The 14,917-nt window shown below is 48.1% G+C and overlaps 1 protein-coding gene across 2 annotated transcripts in view; it reads left to right on the top strand.

Moving 5' to 3' along the window:
* The first annotated feature begins 271 nt into the window (after nucleotides 1-271).
* Nucleotides 272-14,917, top strand: part of slc68a1a (solute carrier family 68 member 1a) — a 60,473-nt gene continuing 45,827 nt past the window's right edge. For both annotated transcript variants that reach the window (XR_015079179.1, XM_085994304.1), the window contains exon 1: nucleotides 272-497. The gene's annotated coding sequence lies outside the window, so the exon portion shown is untranslated. The remainder of the gene's footprint in view (nucleotides 498-14,917) is intronic.

Genomic DNA, 14,917 nt, shown 5'->3' with positions numbered 1-14,917 from the left:
GCAGCCTGTTTCCCGTTCCAAACCCCCTCAGAGACCCTGAACGCCACGTCTGCACCAGCTGTCAATCAAAGTCGCGGCCCCCGGGCGGCCGGCCGGCGTGGCGCGCATGCGCGCGGCGACCTCCAACCGGCGTCGCGCGTGCGCAGGAGCGACAGCGCGGGCGGGCGGCCTGAGCGACAGTCAGGTGCGGCCAATCAGCCGCGGGCTTTTCAGGGGCCGCTGGTCGACGCCGACCAATCAGCGCGGCCGGGAGGCGGTGAACAAAGCGGCGCGCTGGTTTTAGGGGGGGGACCAGGAGACGTCAGAGAGAGACAGGAAAGTGGAGGCGGTGTCTGTGGTGGAGTTTTTCCCTTCATCATCGGCTCGGGGGGGGGAAGAGCTGGGCTACGTGGACCGTGGGGGTTGGAAGATGGAGACTTCTTTCCCCAAGTTGTAGCTGCCTGAACAAGAGCTGTGAGGTGTAACGGTGAAGATTAATGGAGAACTTTCATCCAAAGGTAAGCGAGGGATTTTAGCTCATCTGAGGGGGGGGGGAGAGAGAGACAGAGACATCAGGTCTGTGTAGGTCTGCTGCCTTTCCCCAGTCACAGGGAGCGAGCAGGTCTGTGTGGGTCTGCTGCCCTTTCCCCAGTCACAGGGAGAGAGCAGGTCTGTGTGGGTCTGCTGCCCTTTCCCCAGTCACAGGGAGAGATCAGGCCTGTGTGGGTCTGCTGCCCTTTCCCCAGTCACAGGGAGAGAGCAGGTCTGTGTGGGTCTGCTGCCCTTTCCCCAGTCACAGGGAGAGATCAGGTCTGTGTGGGTCTGCTGCCCTTTCCCCAGTCACAGGGAGATCAGGTCTGTGTGGGTCTGCTGCCTTTCCCCAGTCACAGGGAGATCAGGTCTGTGTGGGTCTGCTGCCCTTTCCCCAGTCACAGGGAGAGAGCAGGTCTGTGTGGGTCTGCTGCCCTTTCCCCAGTCACAGGGAGAGAGCAAGTCTGTGTGGGTCTGCTGCCCTTTCCCCAGTCACAGGGAGAGAGCAGGTCTGTGTGGGTCTGCTGCCCTTTCCCCAGTCACAGGTAGAGAGCAAGTCTGTGTGGGTCTGCTGCCCTTTCCCCAGTCACAGGGAGAGAGCAGGTCTGTGTGGGTCTGCTGCCCTTTCCCCAGTCTACAGGGAGCGAGCAGGTCTGTGTGGGTCTGCTGCCCTTTCCCCAGTCACAGGGAGAGAGCAGGTCTGTGTGGGTCTGCTGCCCTTTCCCCAGTCACAGCTATACTAAACCCTGGTTAGACCACACCTGGAGCACTGTGAGCAGTTCTGGGCACCACACCTTAGGAAGGATATATTGGCCTTGGAGGTTTACCAGAATGATACCCAGACATCAAGGATTAAATTACGAGGAGAGATTACACAAAGTAGGGTTGTATTTGCTGGAATTGTGACGGTTAAGGATGATTTGATTGAAGTTTTCAAGATATTAAGGGGAACTGATAGGATAGATAGAGAGAAACTGTTTCTACTGGTTGGGGAGTCTAGGATGAGGGGGCATAGTCTACAAATTAGAGCCAGACCTTTCCAGAGTCAAGTTAGGAAATGCTTCTACACACAAAGGGTGGTAGAAGTTTGCAACTCTCTTCCGCAAATGGCAATTGATGCTAGATCAGTTGTTAATTTTAAAATCTGAGATTGATAGATTTTTGTTAACCTAAGGCATATGGGCCAAAGGTGGGTATGTGGAGTTAGGTTGGCTCGAGGGACTCGATGGCCTCCTCCTGTTCTTAACAAGAAGGGGAAGAGCAGGTCTGTGTGTCTGGTGCCTTTCCCCAGTCACAGGAAGGGGAAGAGCAGGTCTGTCTATCTGATCTCAGCTCCTCACATTACAGTAGCTGGGGTGGGGGGCAGGGCAGTGTCTTTGGTGCCTTTCTTCAGTAACAGGAAAGCTATCCGTTGCAGGAGAGAGCAGGTGTGTGTGTGTCTGTCTGCTCTCAGCCCCTCATTACTAATACCTGGGGGAGGAGATCACAGGCTTTTCTACCCATTAAAAAAAAATTATTATAAGGTAATGTCTTTACGTGTGAAGAATTGATCAGTACACAAGTGATGGGGGAAGCTTTATGGCTACAAGATTATCCAGAGATGAGTATTTGCAAGATAAATGGCTGTTTTAAAAAAAATTAAAAAAAAATCCTCTTTCTCCAATTACTGTTGTTAACTATGATTCTTATTTAAAAATTTGTGCTTTAAGCATATAACTGGTATTTATATGTCTCTTGTATTCACCGAACGATGTATCCCCTGCAGCGATTGTAAGTCTGTAATTTAACTGAGTGTTTGTGGTGAGATCATTTATATGTACGTTTTGGTTTGCACACCCTGATTGTTCCCTGCTGCCTCTGCCTCTTAGTCACTATGCTCCCTGCTCGGTCAAACTCTCCCCACCCTCCAACCACTCCCTTCCTTCCTTTAAAAAGCCTTTTAAAAATAGTGCATTCTTTGCACCCTTCCCAACTTTTCAATTCTCCTGCTCGGTCTCTTCCTCTTTCCCTTTTGTAAAGTACGTTGAGGTGTTCTCTGATTTCATATAACTGCAAATTATTGTTTGGTTGTCATCTGAACTCTAAAATGAGATCATTGGCCTGAAACGTATGATATAACTTTCCTGAGATTAAGAAAAACCCTAAGCGCCTTGGGACGTTTTATTACATTAAAGGCATTATATAAATATATAAGTTGTCGTTCGTGTTACTTGTGAGGTAATGTGAGCTGCCATTGCTACTTGTCAAATTTTGCCAGCTAGCTTTTACAATTAAAAGAAAATACACAATAGTATGAAATGCTTCTGTTACGATTTTTATGCAAAATAACACTCTTGTGCATGTCACAAGTCAAAGGGTGTATCTTGGGTTGAAATAGTCATAGAATCATAGAAATTTACACAACAGAAGGAGGCTATTCGGCCCATCTTGTCGGTGCCAGCCGACACAGCTATTCAGCCTAATCCCACTTTCCAGCACTTGGTCCATATCACAGAATCACAGAAACCCCACAGTGCAGATAGAGGCCACCTCAGCCCATCGAGCCTGCACCGACACATATCCCACCCGATCCCCGCAACCCCACGTATTTAATCCCCCTAACACTCAGGGTCAATTTATCATAGCCAATCAACCTAACCCGCACATCTTTGGACTCCTTGTAGGTTACGGCACTTCAGGTGCATATCCAAGTAATTTTTAAATGTGATGAGGGTTTCTGCCTCTACCACCCTTTCAGGCAGTGAGTTCCAGACCCCCACCCTCTGGGTGAAAAAAATGCCCCCTGGTTATTGACCCTTCTGCAAAGGGAAATGGGTCCTTCCTATCCACTCTATCTAGGCCCCTCATAATTTTATACACCTCAATTAAATCTCCCCTCAGCCTCCTCTGTTCCAAAGAAAACAACCCCAGCCTATCCAATCTTTCCTCATAGCTAAAATTCCCCAGCCCAGGCAACATCCTTGTAAATGATGGGATAATAATAGTAGGGGATTTCAACTTTCCCAATATTAACTGGGATAGTCAGAGTGTGAAAGGCTTCGAGGGTGCGGAATTCTTAAAATGCATCCAGGAGAGCTTTTTGAGCCAGCATGTAGAAAGTCCTACAAGAGAGGGGGTGGTACTGGACCTAATTCTAGGGAATGTAGCTGGGCAAGTGGTAGAAGTGCCAGTAGGAGAGCATTTTGGTGACGGTGACCATAATTTGGTGAGATTTAAGGTAGTTGTGGAAAAGGACAAAGATGGACCGGAAATAAAAAAGGTCCTAAATTGGGGGAAGGCCGATTTTTAATATGATAAGGCAGGATCTGGCCAAAGTGGCACGATAGCAAAATACTGCAGATGCTGGAAATCCGAAATAACAACAGAAAATGCTGGAAAAACTCAGCAGGCCAGGCAACATCCGTGGAGAGAAAATAGAGTCGACGTTTCAGGTGAACCCTTTTTCAAAACTGGGAAGGAAATGAAATAGATCGAAGGCAGGGCTGCGATAGAACAAAAGAAGTAAAGAGCCATTAAGAGGTATTCAAAACCAGACGAGATGGTAATAGGACAGTGGAGACAAAAGAAGGCTCAGATTAGGTGTGCAGTGTACTGGCAGGATGAGAGACAGCTGCCATGTGGGAGAGAGAAAAAAAGGGGGGGGGGAGGGAAGACCCAAAACAAAGGGGTGGAAAAAATATTCAAATTCAAATCGCTTTATTGGCATGATAAGGTACATCTTATGTTGCCAAAGCATCAAAATACATTTATGGTTGAACACCTAAACGCAGTTCTATTCATACAGTGTATAAACAGGTATATCCCTGAGTGTATAAATATACATTCGCATTGTTTATATATACTCTTTTCTTAGTTTACTGGTTGTCCCTCTGTTCATGGCAAGCTGTAACATAGTGTGCCGCCAGTGTTACACAGCTTCTCTCCTCCCCCAGTAGGAATGGGAGTTTTTGGTTGTCATTCAGATTTCTGAATTCAGGGCATATTTGTGAGAATTTTTGGTAGAAATTCTCCCTGATGCCCTGATATTTTCCACAGGCTGTGAGGAAGTGCATCTCTGTCTCCACTACTCCCTGACTGCAGTGAGAGCATATCCTGTCTTCTCTTGGCAGCCTGGTCTGCCTGTGTCTGCCTTTTTCGATCGCTCGGCTATGTTCGCTAAGTCTGTACCTTGTCAAGGTTCTTCTCAGTTTGTTATCCTTTACCATGGTCAGGTAATCAGCTATGTTGTATTGTCTGTTTAGGGCCAAGTAGCAATTGAGTTTGCTTTGGGTTTTTGTTGTTTCTGCCCAATATGTCAGATATTTTTCCTTTTGCTTAGCGACGATTGTGTTGGGTCGAATTCTTTGTGTTACCCTGTCACTGTCCTGGGGCTGGGTATTGTTAGTAGTTACTTCACTGAGTCCCAGGACTAGTTGACTGAGGGTATTCTTCTTTATGGTCAGCTCTTGGCATTTCAGGGCGTCGTAGTGATAGCATTGGGGGTTGCTCATTTGTAGGTGATTCCAAAATTTGGTGGCTCTTTTTTGGATAGTGATTATTAATGGATATTGGCCTAGTTCCGCCCTGCATGCATTGTTTACTGTTTTCCTTTGAGTCCGGAGGATACTTTTACAGAATTCTGCATGTAGGATCTCAATTGGGTGTTTGTCCCATTTTGCAAATTCTTGTTGTGTTAGCGGTCCCCACACCTCACTGCCATAGAACGCAATTGGCGGTGAATTAAAATGACAGGCGACCGGATAACCTCGAGCTTCCGGTCGCCTGTCATTTTAATTCACCACTCCATTCCCACTCGGACCTCACCATCCTTGGCCTCTTGCATTGTTCCATGGAAGCTCAACGTAAACTCGAGGAACAGCACCTCATCTTCCGATTAGGCACTTTACAGCCTCCCGGACTCAATATCGAGTTCAACAATTTCAGATCATAACCTCGGCCCCTGTTACATTTTTACTAATATTTTTTCCACCCCTTTGTTTTCCCTCCCCCCCCCCCCCCCCCTTTTTTTTCTCTCTCCCACACGGCAGCTGTCTCTCATCCTGCCAGTACACTTCACACCTAATCTGAGCCGTCTTTTGTCTCCACTGTCCTATTACATCTCGTCTGGTTTTGAATACCTCTTAATGTCTCTTTACTTCTTTTGTTCTATCGCAGCCCTGCCTTCGATCTATTTCATTTCCTTTCCAGTTTTGAAAAAGGGTTTCGACCCAAAACATCAACTCTATTTTCTCTCCACGGATGTTGCCTGGCCTGCTGAGTTTTTCCAGCATCTTCTGTTGTTATTTTGGATTTCCAGCATCTGCAGTATTTTGCTATCTATCTGGACAGGCTGGGGTTGTTTTCCTTGGAGCAGAGAAGGCTGAGGGGGGACCTGATTGAGGTGTACAAAATTATGAGGGGCATAGGTAGGGTAGATAGAAAGGAACTTTTCCCCATAGTAGAGTGGTCAATAACCAGGGGGCATAGTTTCAAGGTAAGGGGCAGGAGGTTTAGAGGGGGTTTGAGGAAACACTTTTTCACCCAGAGGGTGGTTGGAATCTGGAACTCATTGTCTGAAAGGGTGGTAGAGGCAGGAACCCTCACAACATTCAAGAAGCATTTAGATGAGCACTTGAAACGCTATAGCATACAAGGCTACGGACCAAGTGCTGGAAAATGGGATTAGAATAGACAGGGCTTGATGGCCGGCGTGGACACGATGGGCCGAAGGGCCTCTTTCTGTGCTGTATAACTCTATGGCCTAGAAATTCATTAAGGCACTGCCAGCTTTGCGGCCAGTTACCGCCTAAAGAGGGCTTCTGCGCCAAAAAGGAGTTTGCGCTGATATTCAGCGCAGCGGTATTGGCGGTAGCCGTTAGCGCTGCACCGGCACCGATGACGTCATCGGTGTGCGCAGTGCCCCGGTTCCGCCCCGAAACCGGCCCGATCCCCATATTTAGTTGCGGCCGCAAACAGCGACCAGAAAACGGGGCCGTACTGTAGCCTTAGTGGGGCGCTTTAAGGTGGAGGTGCGGCCGGCCGCTTTTTCGGCGGCCACCTGCCCGCACCTCCTTCCCCGGCCTCCTCCACACCACCCCCCCCCCCCCCCGCCCCCCCCCCGCGGCATTGCCGGCTGCTTTCCGCGAACCCGGCACTTCTCCGTGGTGCCGGGCTCATTTGCCGGCACTATCCAGCGGCGATCTCCCCGTTGCAGGCAGCTCCCCCTTAAGAGAAGGAGGAGGCCTGCAGTACCGCAGCCTGCCGCTCCGCAGCGGCTGGCGCAACGGCGCCAAGAGTGCTGAAATTCAGTTTCAGCGCCCCAAGCGGAGGCGGGCACACCCTGGAATAGCGCCCGGTTCCGAATTGGGGCGCAAAAACTGAATATCTGACGATCGCAAATGGCTCCCCGCCCAGCGCTAACTTTTGGGCGCTAGCCAGCTGGCGGGGCCATAGTGAATTTCTAGGCCTATGACTCTAAATCTCCTCTGCACCCCCTCTAGTGCAATCACATCCTTCCTGTAATGTGGTGACCAGAACTGCACGCAGTATTCTAGCTGCGGCCTAACTAGTGTTTGATACAGTTCAAGCATAACCTCCCTGCTCTTATTTCTATGCCTTGGCTAATAAAGACAAGTATCCCGTATGCCTTCTTAACCACCTTATCTACCTTCAGGGTTCTGTGGACATGCACTCCAAGGTCCCTCTGATCTTCTGCACTTCTGTGTCCTACCATTTATAGTGTATTTCCTTGCCTTGTTAGCCCTCCACAAATATATTACCTCACACTTCTCCAGATTGAATTCCATTTGCCACTGTTCTGCCCACCTGACCAGCCCATTGATATCTTCCTGCAGTCTGCAGCTTTCTTCCTCACTATCAACCACACGGCCAATTTTTGTATCATCTGCAAACTTCTTAATCGTACTTCCTACATTCGAGTCCAAATCATTGATGTATACCACGCAAAGCAAAGGACCCAGTACTGAGCCCTGCGGAACCCCACTGGGGTTTTAACCACTCGCCTTTTGCTTTCAGGAACTCTCATCACTTCAGCCTCCGTTAGTTACTGTCTTGTAATACAGTGCAGGCTGTGTTCTGTTTCTAATCACTCAACAACAACTTGCAGTTATATAGCGCCTCTTAATGTAGAAAGATGTCCCAAGCCGCCTTACAGCAGTGCAATAAGACAGAAACTGACACCGAGCCATCGAAGAAGATATTAGGAGGGGTGACTAAAGGCTTGGATAAAGAGGTAAGTTTTCAGGAGGGTCTTTAAAGTAGGAGAGAGGTGGAGAAAGATGTTTAGGGAGGGAATTCCAGAGCTTGGGGCCTAAACAGCTGAAGGCATGGCTGCCAGTGGTGGGGCGAAGGGGCAACGTTCCCCCCCCCCCCCAATTTATTTTTGGGCCGTGTGGCCCCTTTTAATGGGCTTCACGGCCCATTCAAGCTTCCGCCCGCGCGCGCGCGCTGTGTCTTGCATCATGAAGCCGGTTGAGCGGCTGCACGGGACCTCGAGACAGCTGTGCGGCCGCGCAGCTTAATGGGAACGCTGTGTTGGGGTGAACAAAAGCCCAGAGTCGGAGTGATGCAGGGTTGTAGGTCTTGAGCCGGTTACAAAGATGGGGAAGGGTGAGGCCAAGGAGGGAATTTAACACGAGGATGAGTGGTTTAAAATCGAAAGCACTGGCGGACCGCGAACCAATTTAGATCAGCGGGAGTGAGCAGGACTTGCTGCGGGTTAGAATACGGGGCGAAGCAGAGTTTTGGATGAGCTCAAGTTCATGGAGGGTGTAAGATGAGGCTGTCAAGGGAAACATTGGAATAAATGAGCCTGAAGGTAACAAAAGCATGAGGCAGGAGGCGGTTACTCCTGGGTATTTTGTATTTTAAATGAGTGAAAATTACATTTTAAATCAAATATTAGTATATATTTCTCACGGTGAAAAATGTTTGGATTATTTTGCTTGCCAGCGTAGTGAAAGTAAATACTTCAGGGATGTTCAAAATACAAGTTCGAGTTCTTGAGATGTGCTCTAATGGGCTGCACGGCCTTTTTAGTTAATATTGTGACGTTTTAGATAACTTTGTTTCCTTTCACCCCCACCCCACCTTGAATGACTTGTCGGGAAAGGCAGCAACATCTAGAACATTCCAGGCAGTTGATTCATTTGTGTGTCAGCCTTGGCTCTGTTGGTAGCACACTCGCCTCTGAGTCAGAAGGTTGTGGGTTCAAGTCCCACTCCCGGAGACTTGAATACATCTAGGCTAACAGCAGTGCAGTACTGAGGGAGTGCTGCACTGTCGGAGGTACCTACCGTCTTTCGGTTAAGCTGAGGCTCTGTCTGCCCCCTCGGGTGGATGTAAACGATCCCACGGCACTATTTCGGAAGAAGAGCTGGGGAGTTCTCGCCGGTGTTCTGGCCAATATTTATCCCTCAACCAACATTACTAAAACAGATTAACTAGTCAGCATTTCATTGCTGTTTGTGGGACCTTGCTGTGTGCAATTTTGGTGCCGCGTTTCCTAGATTATGACAGTGACTACACTTCAAAAATACTTACAGGAAACTTTCGATTTACCGGCACCTAAATAACCGGAAATGTCGGTTAACCGGCAAAATTCAGGAGTAGGTTTTACTTCATATTTATTTGCCGCCTTCCATCTGTGCTGTGCAAGGGTGTGGCTGCAGCTGTTGCTAAGCTACAGAGACGCTTGGAACTTGTGTTCATTGTTCTACAGTTGTTGCTAAGCAACAGGGTTTGTTGCTTTATACGGAGCTGTCAGCTCTCCCTATTTTTACTATAGCGTTTGGTTATCCAGAATTGTTGATGAACCGGCACCACGTCGGTCCCGTCCGTGCCGGATAAACGAAAGTTTCCTGTAATTAGCTGTAAAGCGCTTTGGGATGTCCTGAGGTTGGGAAAAGCACTATATAAATGCAAGTTATTTTTCTTCTTCTGTTTCATACCAGTTTTCTCCCAACCTTTTCAGTCCTTCTCCTGAATACATTAACTCCATGCTGATATAGTTTACAGGGGCTGGTTGCTCTCCTGTATCTCTACTAAGTGGCTGTTACTCACAAGTGAGACTTGCAGTTAATTTGGACAGGCTGTGTTTGACCATTGTGTGTATCACACCTGAACCCAGTTCTTGTCGGGCATCCACATAAGACGTGGGGTGGCTTTCCTGATCACATTTCCTTCCACTGAGATGAGGTGCCTGAGCTCCATTTCTTGGATCAAGATCCAAGCAACATGGCTGAAAGTCAAAACCATGTCACACATTGTTGTGGCACTTCATATTGGTGTCCCAGTGTGCTGCCTTTTTATAGACCATTACTTTCTATATGGGGATTAACCCAAATGTTACTTGTGTACAATTTCTAAAGCTGACACAAGTGATAAATGATTTTCCCATCGTTAACCCAGAAATGCTGAGGCGTACTGTAGTGCCCCTATTGCCTTCCCAGCTGAGATTGGCTAGTACATCATGACCTGGAAATCCAATATGGGACATCGCTGGTCTCTGGTACATTTACTTGATGGATAAAGCCAATGAGCCATTGGGAAACCTGGAATTCCTCATTTTCTGTACAAAGCTATTTCCTATCTTTGTTCTTCCTGCTGAGAGAACAGTGCAACAATAATACATTTATATTGTGCCTTTTAATGTCGTGCTTCACAGAAGTGTAATCAAAAAATGAAGGCTAAGCTGAAGAGATATTTGGAGAATCATCAGAAACTTTTTCAAAGTGGTGGGTTTTAAGGAGGATCTTAATGGAGGAGAGGGAGGTAGAGAGTGGTTTAGGCAGGGAATTCCAGAGTGGGGGGGTATGGGTGGCTGAAGGCACGGCTAGTTAATAGTGGGCTGAAGGGGAGTGGAGGTGCGCAAGAGGCCAAAGTCAGAGGAACAGAGTGCTTGAGGAGGGGGCGGGGTGAATGAATGAGGAGGTTACAGAGCTAGGTGGGGTGAGGTAATGAAATGGTTCAAATCTGAGGTTGAAAATTTTAAATTTTGAGGTGTTTGTCGTGGGGTGGGGTGATGGTGGTGGCAGTCTGAGAGCCAAGGTAGGTCAGCGAGGACTGGGTAAGCGAGACTTCGTATGGGATAGGATCTGGGCAGCAGAGCTTTAGATTACTTGAAGTTTATGGAGGGCGGATGATGGGAGGCTGACGAGTATCCTATCCCACACCAAGTCACGCTTGTAGTGTATGTACCTTTAAGAGGAACTATGTTTTTGAAGCCCCTGTATACTGTAGTACCGGTAGTGACCACTCGGGTATATAAGCCTGTGTAGCGTCTTGTGTAGTTAGTTCACCTCCAGACTTTGTTCAGTAAACACTTGTTAAATCAACTCCTGCATTCCGTGTCTCCATTAACACACGGATCTAACAGTGGCGATGAGTTAGAAACGAACTTGCCTGCAATTCGGCAGCACCTCAAGGAGATCGATTCCTCAGACGAAGGTCGAAGCCAGAAGCAAGACATTAAAAAAATAAAAAATAAAAAATAAAATAAAAAAATAATAAATAACTCGAAGAAACTCAAACGAGGGCCAGGCTTGGTCTCCAGTCTGTGGCTTCCCCAGCTAAACGGGCTGGTGGCAGGTAGTGCACTGATCCTTCCTGGGCTGCGGCGGGCTAGAGCTCGATCGGGTGGCTCTGCAACAGGGCCGGGCAGCGAGTCGGGAAGCAGAAGCAAAGAGAGAGAGAGAGGGTGGAGTACTCGGGGCGCGTCCGGTGCTGCAAAGCAGGTCGGCGTTCGGACCGAGCAGAGGGAGGGGAAAGTCCCAGAGGGTCCGCTCCACGACGGGAACGGTTCTCCAAGTAACGGAGAAACTATTGAAGCGATATTTAAAAAAAAAAAAATAGAAATACCGCGAAAAACTGCAGGTCGCAACGGGAACCGCGGAGAACAGCGTTGGCAGCGGCGGGAAAGCGCGGGAGGCGCCATCTCAACTCGGCAGGGAAGAAAGAAAAGCGCGGGAGGCGCCATTTTGATCCATCGGGGACGGAGGAAAAGCGCGGGAAGCGCCATTTTAGATTTTCAAGATGCCGAAGACTGGCAATATTACTGCTTTCGATAGTGATATAGAAGATTGGACCACATATGTGGAAAGAGTGGAGGTATATTGCAAGGCGAATGAAGTAGCGGATGATAAAAAGGCATCGGTACTTCTAAATCTGATGGGCGCAAGGACATACGGGCTGTTACGAAACTTGATCACTCCAGCCAAACCGATGGACAAGAATTTTAAGGAGATTGTTGATACCTTACAGGAGCTCTTAAACCCAACACCGCTGCTGATAGCGGAACGATTCAAATTCTTCAGGAGGAATCAGCACAAGAATGAAAGTAATGCTGATTACCTCACCGAATTACGAAAGCTGTCAAAGCACTGCCAATTCGGGGCAGGACTGGCAGATTCTCTACGAGACAAATTCGTCTGCGGTCTCCTAAGCGAAGGAACACAAAAGACTACTTTCCGAGAAAGATTTGACACTGGACAAGGCTTTCAGTGTGGCTGTATCATACGAAGCAGCAGCAAGAGGAGCTGCAGAGATACAGCAAAAGCCACAGGACTTCGGCACCCATGAAATGACACGGGGTTTCGAGAGATGTTATCGCTGCGGCAGATCCACCCATGACCAGAAGGACTGCTGGTTCAAGGACAAAGCATGCAGGCAATGCGGAAAGATGGGACACATTGCACGTGTATGCAGATCTGGAAAGAAATCCGCTGACAGTAAAAAGGTCAATAAGGAAAAGTACAGAAAGGTACAAATGATGACGGACAGTAGCTCCGAAGACCAGAAGAGCGATAGCGACTCCGGAAACAAGAGACTAAGCTGTCTCAAATTACATAATGTAATTGCCAAAGAAGATTACCAGACCATTTGGGTTACCCTCACGATAGCGGGGTCCCCAGTCAAAATGGAGCTAGATACAGGATCAGCTCTGACCGTCATGAGTCGACGGGATTACGAGCGGCTATTTCCGCATATACCTTTGAAAGACACATCCATTATCTTGAAGACATATACGGGGCAGAAAGTATACCCCAGAGGGAAAATAAGGGTGCCTGTTGTATACAACGGCAAGGAAATACAGAAGTTGTATTTATACATTCTGCAAGATGGTGGTCCACCGTTGTTGGGACGTGAATGGATCAGAAAGATACGTTTAGACTGGCACTCCATTCAGGCACTGACGGTGACCAGTAAGAAAAAAAACGATGATGACGTCATACCTGGACGATTGAAAGAAATCTTGGCTAACGCCAAAGAAGTGTTTCAACAGGAACTAGGAACCCTGAAAGATGCCACCGCCTCAATAAAAGTGGAAGATGCGGCAATTCCCAAGTTTTTTAAGGCAAGGCCGGTGCCATACGCAATTCGTCCAGCCGTCGAGGCAGAGCTGGAGAATTTGGAAAAAGCAGGCGTGTTATCCAAGGTAGATTGGAGCGAGTGGGCAACACCCATCGTCCCGGTCATGAAGAAAACGTTGAATAATGATAAATCTGAAGAACAGAGAAAAGTTTGCATCTGTGGGGACTTCAAGGTGACTGTAAACCCGGTTCTTCACACGGTACAGTATCCTCTTCCGAGGATGGAAGATATTTTCGCCTCACTATCCGGAGGGAAACGTTTCACCAAAATTGACTTAGCACAGGCATATCTACAGATGGAGGTTGAGGAGGCCTCTAAAAAGTATCTCACGATAAACACACACAAAGGCCTGTACCAGTACAATTGACTGGTTTTCGGAGTGGCATCAGCTCCGGCCATCTGGCAAAGAGCTATGGAGCAAGTCCTGCAAGGGATTCCGGGGACTCAATGCTACCTAGACGACATCCTTGTAACAGGAGAAAACAACAACGAGCACCTTGCCAACTTGGAGCAGGTGCTCACGAGGCTGAGAGAACGGGGCCTACGAGCAAATCGCCCCAAGTGCGAATTTTTCCAGAAACAAATATCATATTGTGGCCATGTCATTAACGAAGAAGGGTTGCATAAGTCACCTGAAAAAATTGAAGCGGTCGTAAAGGCCCCAGCGCCTGAAAATGTCTCACAATTAAGGTCGTTCCTGGGATCAGTAAATTACTATCATAAATTTTTACCAAACTTGTCGACGGTTCTGCACCCGCTTAACGCACTGCTACAAACTGGAGTAGTTTGGAATTGGAGTGAAGACTGTAAACGTGCTTTCCATAAATGCAAAGGCTTGATCACGTCCAGGGAAGTGTTGGCTCATTACAACCCATCACTGCCAATCAGACTGGCGTGCGATATATCCCCTTACGGCGTGGGAGCGGTATTAGGCATAGATTCCCTGATGGCTCGGAGCGGCCGATAGCTTTTGCGTCACGCTCATTGAACTCAGCTGAGCGTAACTATGCCCAGATCGACAGGGAGGCACTCCGCCTGGTGTGGGGGGTGAAGAAATTCAACCATTACCTACACAGACAAAAATTTAACTTGTTGACTGACCATCAACCCCTCGTCTCCATATTCAACCCTAAAAAGGGCGTTCCCATTATGACAGCGCAAAGGCTACAGAGGTGGTCCCTTTTCCTAGGGGCACACCAATATGACATAGAATACAAAGGAACAAAACAGCATGGGAATGCTGATGGGTTATCGCGCCTACCGTTGCCAACGGTGGAAGAGGCGCCTACAGTGGACCCAGTGGAGATGTTCCACTCGACCATAGTGGAATGTCTACCGTTGACAAATTCTACCATTTGAAAAGGAAACGCGAAATGACCTGACTCTCTCACGAGTCTACGATTTAACGGTGAAGGGATGGCCAGCACATGGCGAACCATTGTTGCCAGCATTCTCGCAAAGAAGAGAACAGCTGTCAGTGTGCCGAGGAACCTTGATGTGGTGATTCCACCCAAACTCCAGTATAAAGTGCTAAAGGAGCTTCACGAGGGGCATCTGGGTGGAATGAAAATTAAGAACCTAGCCAGAGCGTTTGTGTGGTGGCCAGGTATCGATGGAGACATCGAAGAAATGACCAAGAGCTGTCTAGGATGCCAGAAGGTCCAAAACGCCCCACCACAAGCCCCTCTACATCCATGGGAGTGGCCCTCATCTCCATGGCAAAGGGTACATATCGACTTTGCTGGTCCATTTATGGACTCCATGTTCTTAATCGCGGTGGATGCACACTCCAAGTGGCCGGAGGTAATAAAGATGTCCTCCACCACCACGGAAAAAACCATCACAGTATTAAGGACCATATTCACCAGGAATGGGCTGCCTGAACAGATCTGTTCTGATAATGGACCGCAATTTGTATTCGAAGAATTCAGGAAGTTCTTAAAAAAAACAATGGGGTTAAGCACTACACGTCCGCCCCATACCATCCCGCCGCCAATGGATTGGCTGAAAGGTTTGTCCAGACCTTCAAGAAGGCCAT

Source organism: Somniosus microcephalus, chromosome 8, assembly GCF_052327205.1.
Source record: "Somniosus microcephalus isolate GS21.2 chromosome 8, FLI_Smic_1.0, whole genome shotgun sequence".
NCBI lineage: Eukaryota > Metazoa > Chordata > Chondrichthyes > Squaliformes > Somniosidae > Somniosus > Somniosus microcephalus.
The sequence above is the reverse complement of the archived record's forward strand: the minus strand, read 5'-3'. Positions and strand labels throughout refer to the sequence as shown.